Here is a 10,823-nt window from a genome sequence, read left to right on the forward strand (position 1 = left end):
TGTCTATCTGCAGGACAGACAGCCTTCACTCTTTCTCTTTCTCTGGGTGCCAGTGTGCCTGCCATGTCAAACAATGTTGAGCCAAGCTGAGCCTCAAGAGCCAAGAAAGCTTGTACAGCGTTAGAGGGGAGTTACACCTTTTATGGACAATAGTGTTGTAGAGCCAATGATGGCCTTCCTATGTTATGGCTACATGGTTGTGAAAACAAGCGGAGTTATACACCTGCTCTCTAAACTCACTGAGTCACTCAGGATGTAAACATCCTACCTCAGCCCACCCTTGACTAAAGCACAGCCATGTTCCTTACACCGTGTTTCCAGATCAAACCCATGTACACTTTGCATGTATTGATTGATGTGTCTGCCTGTGACTTCTGTCCCCGTAAAGTGTATAAAAATCAAGCTGTAACCCAAACAGCTTGGGCACATGTTCTCAGGACCTTTTGCGACTGTGCCTCAGGTATTGGTCACTCACATTTGACTCAGAATAAATCCATTCAAATATTTTACAGAATTTGACTCTTTTTCATCAACATTACTAAGTAAATGGCCACTGATTTATCATCAAACCATTTGGGATAAAATTAGATTTTCACAAAGAACAAGAAAATGGCATAGTGCTCAAGTGTAAAAAGAATAACCTCTCTCTATTTTCAGAACTACAGTTAGAAATGTGCAGGGAAAAATGCATTTAAGTTTAAGCCTTAACTGAAAAAACACTCTTACTTTCCAAACAAAAGAAGGGTACTAATTTGCAAAACATCTGTGTTGGTAACAACCTGTTTCTCTTCAGAGGTGATGAGATCTTTCCTCTTAGATTGAAAGACACCACATTTCTTTTTCTTTCTCTCCACTTGCTGTACCTTCTCTCATTTGTTGGTTCCTTCTCTTTCCAAGCTCTTATTGTTGGAAAGGCCCATGGCTCAGACTTAAACATTTTCTCTCTATATATACATGCTACTTTAAGGATTTTTCTCTCATTTTATGGCTTTAAATATCATCTCTGTGCTACCAACATTCACTTTTTTAATCTTCTGGACTGACATTTCTTCCAAACTGGAGCCTCATATATCCAAATGACTACTTGATACCCCACTTCAGAGTCTAAAATATATCTAAAATTCAACATGTCCAAAATTGATCTGATTTTCTGTGTCCCCCATATCTGCTTTCCTTACACTGATACTCTTTATTTTTTCTTATTTTTATTTTTTGGTAAATGGCATCTCCACAATTAAGTTGCTTAGCTCTCAAATCCCTAAGCCATCCTTGATTCCTCTTTCTCTTATGTTCCACATGCAATTTGTTGGAAATTCTGCCAACATATTCTTCAAATTTTACCTAGAATCTAAAGTCTTTTCATTGCCTCCTCTGACTATTCTGGATGAAGTCACTATCATCTCTTATCTTCATTATGATAGCCTTTAAAAATGTCTTCTGGCTTTTTAAGACTGTCCCCTATTTGCTATTGTCAACAGAGAGATAATTACCTTGATATCATCCTTCTGCTTAAAATCCTTCAATGGCTTTTCACTGCTCTTAGTGTTAAAGCCAAAGTTCTACCTGACCTTTCTTCAAGACCACCTCTGTTACTACTCTGACCTCAGGTCCTAGAACTCTGACTTCTTCTGCTCACATTGCACTGTCCTCTTCACTATTTTCCAAGCCTCCTTTTAGTCTTTGCCTTTAAAATTAGACCCCTCTCCTTCCTGACATCTATATGGCTAACACCTTTAGCTCCCAAGCAAATTTGCCCAAATCTGTTCTTTTGGAAAATTCAACTCTAAGCATCCTATTTACAATTATATTTCTTCCCACCCCACATCTACTTATCTCCAAATTCCCCCATTTCCTTTTACCCTGTTCTACTTTTGTTATTTTCTGTGAAATACATAACCTTTAAATATGCTATATTATTCTATCACCATCTCTCCACACTGGAATCCAACCTCCATGTGGGCAGACATCTTTGCCTCTTGTATTTACAGTGTAACTGAAGCAGAAAGACAATTGTCTGGAACACAGTAGCTGCTCACTAAATATTTATTGCTGGATGAATGAATACAATAACATTATTAATAAATCACTTCTTTCAACTGAATGTAAAATTTTAGCTAATTGCGTGGTTATAATTGTACCCACTTTATTATGAGAATTACATGATGTGTTTTAGCCTGACCATTCTCTTTGGTAGGAGTAGAAAGAGATTAAAAAAGAAAAAGGGGCAAGGGGTGGTCAAGATATAGTAATAAAAGCTGTAATGAGCAAGTCTGTCCAGGTAAGTTTGAAATGTGAGAAGAATCTATGGCTTGGGTATAAATTTGCTGGGTTACTTCATTTGGGAACTACCTTATGGATTGACTATTGTAAGTTGGGATCAGAATGCTTTGACAATATAGTAACTCCAGTATCTTTTTCATTACCTTATTGCCATGAGAATCAAATTAGCTTTAGTTATTTTTCTTTATGTGTACCCAAACCATGCATCTCTCTGCCCTTATTTTATTCTGCATGGACAAGAAAGACACATGGTTGTAGATTCTGGAAATATTGCAACTGCTGAAGATTAGACCAATTCCAGAACACAGGGACAGCCTACAGAGCTGGAGCATAGTAAGAAAAGTAAGGAACCCACATTCAGAGGATCAGGACAGTTGTTGATACTTTCATCCTTGGCTTTTATGCCAAGGATTAAACATTATGGTATACGAAAATCATTCTGCAACCATGTAAACAAAACCATAAAGTTTCCCGTAAGTAATATCCCATGCATCCAATCTATGATGTTTGAAAGAGATCACTGATACATTGGTATGCCCAAGTAATACTTTGATCTTTCTTTCTCATACTAAAGAACTAGAATTGACTCATATTGACAAACAACCAACATGCTTTACCTGAGCATTTAAATCTTAACTTCAGTTAACCTTGTCCAATGATATCCTGGCTTTCTCCTCCACATGACTTAGCCCAGTGGCTCTCAAGCCAAACAGGCATAGGAGTCACTTGAAGAGGAAGTAAAAGACATGTTGGCCTAGGCTCAACTGAGTAGGTGAGAGCTTGGGTTGTTTTATATTTGCCAAGTTTTCCAGTTCATTCTAATAGCTACCAATGCTTGCGGATCATTAGAATAGCAAGCTCATCTGGACTCCCAAGAGTATATTTAATGAGTATATCAGCCAAAGAGGCTATTAGAATCACCAGCTGGGCTTTGTTAAAGTTTAAGTACCTGCGCATTAACTTTGTAGACCCTTATTCATTCAACCTGAGGAGGAGCTCAAAGGTGTGCATAAAAAAAAATCTCCATGGGTGATTCTGACGAGCTTTCCAAATGAAGGAGCAATGCCCAAGTTTTTGAAGTACTCTTTCTCCAAATTTCCATCAGTTGTGAGGAATGATTCTCCTGTTACCCTTTAGAAACAAGTTAACTCAGAATCTCCCTGGCATAACAGTGTTGGGGTGCAGAATGCAGGGGGCCTTGTCAATTTAAATATATATTTTAAAAAGTTTCTGACTCCATATTAGATCAACTACATTTGAATTTCTTAGGCTGAGGTTCATGAATTCACATTTTTATCAGATTTACTAGATGATTCTCTTGCACACCAAGTTGTGAGAATCTTTGGGTTGGAACTTACTCTTTCTTTAAACAGTTTTTAAACTTATTGAACCAAAATCTTTGAATCCTGGGGTACATATGTCTTAAAAGCTTTCCAAGAAGATTTTTAAAGGTCATTATATTTAGGAACTCCTGTATTAATATGTAACTCAAGAAAACCCATCTCTATGAATTGTTTTCCCTAACTCTAGTCCAGTGACTGTCTTTGGATTTATTAGCACTTAGGAAAAATATATCACACTTACATTTTACTTCGGAAGATATTTCTTGTTCTGCCTCCAGAAATGTAAGCTGAACAAGAGAGAGACTTGAATTTTTTTTTTTTTTTTTTGCAGTGCACCTAAGGCTAACCTGTTATGGGCTATGTAGTATTTGCTTCATAAATATTTAAATGAATGACATGCAGTTTTCAAATTTACCTAGTTTCAAAATTATCTCAAGGTCTCCAATGTCCTGTTAACTAACTTAATCTTATATAATCCCATAAAAAAGAAGGTTAATAAAGTGAAAAGTTATATTCAAATATTTTATTAAAACTTATTAATATGTATAAAAGGTTTTGTAAAGTGGAAAGGATTATCTGAACCAGAAGTTGTAAACTAACAGTACATTTTATTAATTTACCTCCCTTTTTACAACTCCAAACAAACATTTTTAAGCCCACTAAACTCTTTCTTGATCTGTTTGGATTAGGAATTTTCTGATCTGAAAAATATGCAGTTTTAAAAATTAACATTTATAGACTATGTAGTAGTGGAGATACACTTCTTGAGTAAAATGTTTATTAAATTTAAAATTGCAAAAAATTGCATGTATTGAATGATGTAATCTAAATGCAAATCTGTATAAGGATTGGAAAGGAAGGCATAAAAATCCTTTTATTTTGATACTTCAGAATGTGAATGCAGAATGATGATGGATTTCTGAAGAATAACTTTTCTTTTCTTTTTGTTATTTATATTACAAAACTGTTTATTAACATATAAAATACTTTTAATATTTTTAACATATAAGAAATATAAAGAAACTGCTACAAATGGCCACAGGTTCAGAAATAAACTACAGGTATCTTTATTTTTTAAATCATTTTTACATTTTTTTGTACCATAACATATCCCCAGAAACTGTTATATTATCATTCATTTTTTTGTGCATTTAGGAAACCAGGCAAATGTCCTTCTTAAAAAGAAAACAGGACATTAAACTTTGGCCCCATTTCCTAGGATTTTGAAGACTTTATATGTTAGAGCTGTCAAGGATGGAATACAGAGAAATGAGATAAATGAAAATGACCAAGTAACCCTACTTAAATCCCTTTGTTGATGGTGTCATCTATAGTAGGGAATCTAGAATTTCATTTTTCTGCTCTCTGATAGGCCAGAAGTGTCAGATGGATTTATAAATATGCTATGAAGGACACAAGATAAATCATTTATTGGCTGCATCCTCATTTGTGACAACTCAAATTCTATTCTGTTCAGTCTTGCTTTTTTATCCCTGCACATTTCTTCTTCTCCAGCAATTTCATCTTGGTATATATATATATATATTTTTTTTTTTCTTTTCCAGTACTTACTAAAATTCTCACTAATTACATTTATACATGGACAACACAAATCAAACTATTGTCATATTTTGAAGACTATTATCATCTACTTATATGGATCTTTGAACTCGATAAGATAAAAATAATTTGCACATGTTAATCTGTCAAAAATTGTAATATATATGAAGGTAAATTATAATACACAACTAAAATAATTTTATTTGTTTAATGTACAATGAGCTTAAATTAATTACTCAAGAGCACAGCAATAAGCAATGGTGTTGTGGTCAAAATTTTAAACTCAGATTATTAAACCTGTGTGAGAGCTTATAATGGTTTCCCAAGGATAACAGGATAAACAATGTAATTCTGGCTGGAGAATCAGTTTTACACAATGATAACATAAACATTCTTACATGCTAAATAAAACCCGAATGTTTTATGACATAGACCATGTAACATAATTTTAAAAGACTAAACACTATAAAATATAAAATTAGGACGATTTACAAAGATTAAACACCAGATTTTAAGGAAAGCTTACACTTGTAGTGGGGTCAAAACTAATTATATTTCATAGATCCTTCTTTGTCAGTAAAGTTTTGGGGCAGTAAAACCTTTTGACATTTGTGAAAATATTGAAAAGCACTTCTTTGGCCTATCTTATTTTCTTCTCATGGAAAAATAAAAGAAATGCTCCACGCATTTACTTTGCTTATGTAGACTGACACTAACACTTTTTGTTGCCCAGGCACATACTCTAGCAAACACACAATAAACCTTGCCTATGCCGGTTATTACAGAGTCAAATACAAAGGCAGCAAGGGCACCAACTTTACCCTCGAAGTGTGGAAAGTCCAGTGCCGAGAGGTCATCAAGTAGATATAAAAAACATAAAATAATCAGACTAATGGAAATACGATTGAAGGTCAACGGGAAAATGAAAGAGCACACAGGTCACCTGAAGATTCATGAAATACTGCATAAGGAGCCTGGCATTTGAGCTGAAATTGGAAGGAATGAAGGAATATCAGTACCTTTTCTGTCAGTCAAAGGAGTGTGAGTGGGTCTTGGTCAAAGCTAAAATGCAGAGATGATTGATTGGGGGTGGGAGGTTCTGCTAGGAGTGGGATTGTTGTTAATGAAAGAACAGGATGGGTGAAGGCACCAGACTGAGAACAAGGAACACAGGTATGCCAGTGTCATGGGTGGTAACAGAGCAGCAAAACTGAGGGAGAAACCCTGTCTTTATTCTGTACATTTTTATACAGAAATTATTCTCTTGAAGATGAAGAGTCATTAAAGAATTTTGAGAAGAGATGTGGATGTAAACAATAATAACCGCGTACTTCCTAAGCAATCACCTATTTAATTTGATGTGATTATCCCTGGGAACTTCATTGTAAAGTAAACTCACATTTTATCTATTATTGCCTCAGGGAAAATAAAAGTATTAATTCAAGAAGTATGTAGTACACCAACAAAGCATAATAACTATAACAGATACCACTGGTTGCCTGGCAAAGAACCATTTCTCCTTTTCTGCTTCTTAAGGGAACTTGGATTTTTATCCCCTCATGCTTCTCTGTGCAGCCTTGAGCTTCCATGCAAGCAGAACACATTTTTAAATGCAGAGGGTAAACATAATTGGTCTAAGCCAATAGTAAATGATCCTTATAGGCTGGGGCATATGACACATTTGATAGAGATGTGACACATTGGATAGAAGAGATGTGAAAAGGTATCTGCTGGCAATAGGCACAAGAGTGGCCATAGTCATAAAAACTTCCTTAATCATTTAAGGCATAAAAAGAAGGCAAAATCCTTTTTTTTTTTCTCTCTCTACTGGGTATGTGTCTGGATATATAACCTATAATTATGGCAGACATCTTTCAATATTGAGGGATTCTGGCCAAGGACAAACCTAAGATAGGACACTGGAAACAAAGATGAAAAGAACATAGGTCCCTTATGATGTCAGTGAGTCATCCATGAAATTCTACAACTTCTTAACTTCTCATTTGTATAATAAGAAGCCTTTCTTAAAGCCTAAGCAAGTTAGTTTCCTGTTATTTGTGGCTCAAAGCATCTCAACCGATATAATTAGAATAATTAAATTTAAAGCTTGAAAGGATTCAAAATTCATAGTTCTCATCCTTCTTGTTTTTTATTTGAACATATGGAAGACTTGAGAAAATAAATGACTGGGGTTTGAGGTCAAACAATTAATTATAAGCAGAATCAGCCTTCCTAAGTTCCACAAATATTCTGCCTTCTCATCTTTAATATATTTCAGATTTCTCAAAAGAGCATTACACAAATAAAACCATCCAGAAGAGTATGTGCCATGTAATAAATAAGTGGTCAACAAATACTGAATAATACCTGACTGAAAATATGGACTCTTATTTCCAGCTTTGCCCAGCTAGTGAACAGTTTTGATATTAACCATCAACTATGACAGTGAGAAAATACATGTTACTTACAACTCACTGAGTCATACATGTATGGATTTATAGGTTTTCCTACATGCTTTGCTCTATGACATGTGTACAGTTTTTTTTTTTTTAAACCATAATCAACTGCCATGTCCCTTCCTCTACTAATTATAACTTAATGGGAGGTAGCTCTTAATTTTCCACTGATGGGTTACTAAAGTTTTGATGGGGTGATGAGGATATGCATATAGTATAGAGGACTTCACAGATGAAGACCCTTTTGTAGCTGGAGGATGACTGTAGACCCTACAAGCTCTCCAGAACTATAAATTTCCTATGGGTCCTGTTAGTTGACTGTTTCCCAATACTAACCCAATGCCTAGTACATACAGATGCTTAGTGAGTTTTGTTTAATAAAAGAATGTGTAGGCAGTAGAAAATGGGTATCTACAATAGGGAATTGTGAACAAAAGAGAGAAAAAGGCAAAGACATGGGGAAAGTAAGTTGAGAAAATGAACTATGCCCACTTTCTTATTTTGCTAGGTAATGGCCATGATACCGAGTTTAAAGTCAATTCATTTTCTTAATTCTTAATTCTGTCATTGTCATAATCTACATTGAGTAATAATAGTAATAATCTTCTATATGTGCATGTATCTGAACACAGATGATACACTAGTCATTTGTGAATTTTATTAGTGTAATGAAATTAGAACCACTGATTAAATGGCACAATAATTTCTACAGAGCAGAGGGAAAAAAAGGTATTTAAAAAAAGAATGAGCCACAAAGTAAAGCTTACTTTAAAATATACATTTGAGTTTCAAGTTTAAAAAAAGGCAGTCACCAAAGATTGGTATCATGTGATAACAGTGACAGTTTATTAATAATCTGTCATGTAAAGCTGACATATTAGAAGCTGAATTCTGCTCAGCTTTACAATAAAATCCCATCCATTTTATTGCTACCAGAATTAAATATATGCCATTGAAAGGCTTTAGTAAGCTTAAATATGTTCTAAGCTCTTTTTTTTCCTAACACTTTGTTATCAACAAGTCAAATCGACAAAAGTCTAATCTCGATTTTTTCAAGATAGCCATAGTATATCAAAGTGGGAGCAAGATAACATATACATTTTTATAGAGGTTGATAAAGTTTGCCTTTAGACAAACAGAAAAATCTTAGAAATTAAATTACTTGTTCCTGACATGTTGGGAACAGGGAGAAGGCTAGATACAGTGTGGAAATCATATAGAGTAAGTATTAAAAGTTAAGCCTAGGGGATTCACAGATGGATAATTTATTTAATCAGAATTATGTGTGAGCTAGCCAGATAGGAACAATCTATCCAAAGGTGTGAAGAGGTGATAATCCATATGCATTCAGACTAAAGGATTTAGGTGAGGCATTTTGTAACAAGTAAATATCACTGAACTAGTTTTTCAGAAATATCAGTTGAAAGTGCCCATCAGAAGTAGAACTCCATTTTTTCCTATATATATTTTAGGAAAAAAAACCCCACAAAACTGCACTTTAACAGTTCTGTGTAATCAATTCATTATTGAATAGGAAGCAAAAATTCTCAGAGAATATTTGTACATGCAGTGTTCTCAAATTCAAATTTCATTTATGTTACCAAAACTTTTTACCTATGTCTTTCTAATTGTATTATTATTATTTGGACTTCAATGGGTGTTCATGACTTCAGATTAGACTTCTATTGCATAATTCAATCTTTCAATTTTGGGTCCAAATAATGCACAGTAATCCTTCAGTTTCCACTATTTTCCTTCATGCAGGATGTTACTTGTATGTGTTTTAACTTCATTTTTCCCCAAGCCCTGCCATCACTGTGAAAATGAACTAACCTAATTTAACTGGCATCAATTACCTCTATATGTGGTTTGTGTTTCTTAACTGGATTTTTTCCTTTAACTATCACTTACATTCAGGGACACATGAAATAAACCCTGAAATATTTATTTCTATAACCTATGCTGTATTTCTCAGATAAGCTCATTATTTCTCTATTTGGAATGGCTAGTGGAGGCTAAGAAGTATTAGTGCTACTTAAGTCTTAGAACCAATATTCAAGACAGCTTTTTGTGTTTTACCTTTGTTCTCCTTGATTTCATTATGACACAGAGATTGGTAATTTAGAAAAAGTGGAGAAACATCTAATTAGCTCTTGATTATTGTACTCAATATTTCATCATCTTTGGCTATTTAAAACAGGTGAGAAAGCAGAAAGAAAAAGAAAACAAACAAAATCTTCTGAAGCAAATCCCAAGCTCTTCAAATATCCAAATATATGGATTAAAAAAATTCCATCTTTAGTTTCAAGAATTTTAATCTATAAACCCCAACATTTCCTCATCACATTGTTTCAATATTATGAAGACTTGAAACACACTAGCTCATTATTAAAATAAGATATTATCTACTTTGCTGTTCTACTTCCATTGTATTACATTATGAGTTACTCTTAAACGACGACATGGCTTAGACTAAGCACCCAGAGATGAAAAATATACATTCTAAGAATGTATTTAAATTAAGATTGTTACTGCACGAGGAAAAACACATGCAATTCTAAGAACATGTATACTGCAACCTGTGGCAAACACATGCATGTTTGCATAACTGATGCAAAATTTTTAAAAATAAATAATCCTGATTTTTATACCGTCCTTTCTATCAGGCACAAAACAAGTATGTGATGCACTGTTGTGTTTTTGGTGAAAAATTTAAAACAAACAAACAAAAGATATATATGTCTCTCTTCTTTCTATATATATATATCTCACAAGACAAGTATTAAATAAAATCTTAATGAAGTGCATATAATAGTATTCTTTAGTTAATACTTAAGGCTGTACTTATTATGGCTGTTATATGCTTATATAACTTACTAGACATAATATTTTAGAAACAATAAATATATTTTAACAATGATTACATTTAAATGCTTAAAGGTTAGCCTAGTATTCTGATATTTTAATGATCCTGTAGAACATTCATATTGCATACTTTTGGTTCACTTAATAATATCTTATGGAAATAAATAAGTCATTTAGGCTTAAAGTCAAATAATTTTGTTATAGTGCTGAATTTTTATTTCAAAATTGTGGCCACATAACTAACTGTGGTGCATAAAACTTATAATGGGCAATTCATAAATATATATATTGACTTAACAAAATACTACATATTGCTTTT

The sequence above is a fragment of the Mandrillus leucophaeus genome, unplaced genomic scaffold, assembly GCF_000951045.1.
Source record: "Mandrillus leucophaeus isolate KB7577 unplaced genomic scaffold, Mleu.le_1.0 Scaffold92, whole genome shotgun sequence".
Classification (NCBI taxonomy): domain Eukaryota; kingdom Metazoa; phylum Chordata; class Mammalia; order Primates; family Cercopithecidae; genus Mandrillus; species Mandrillus leucophaeus.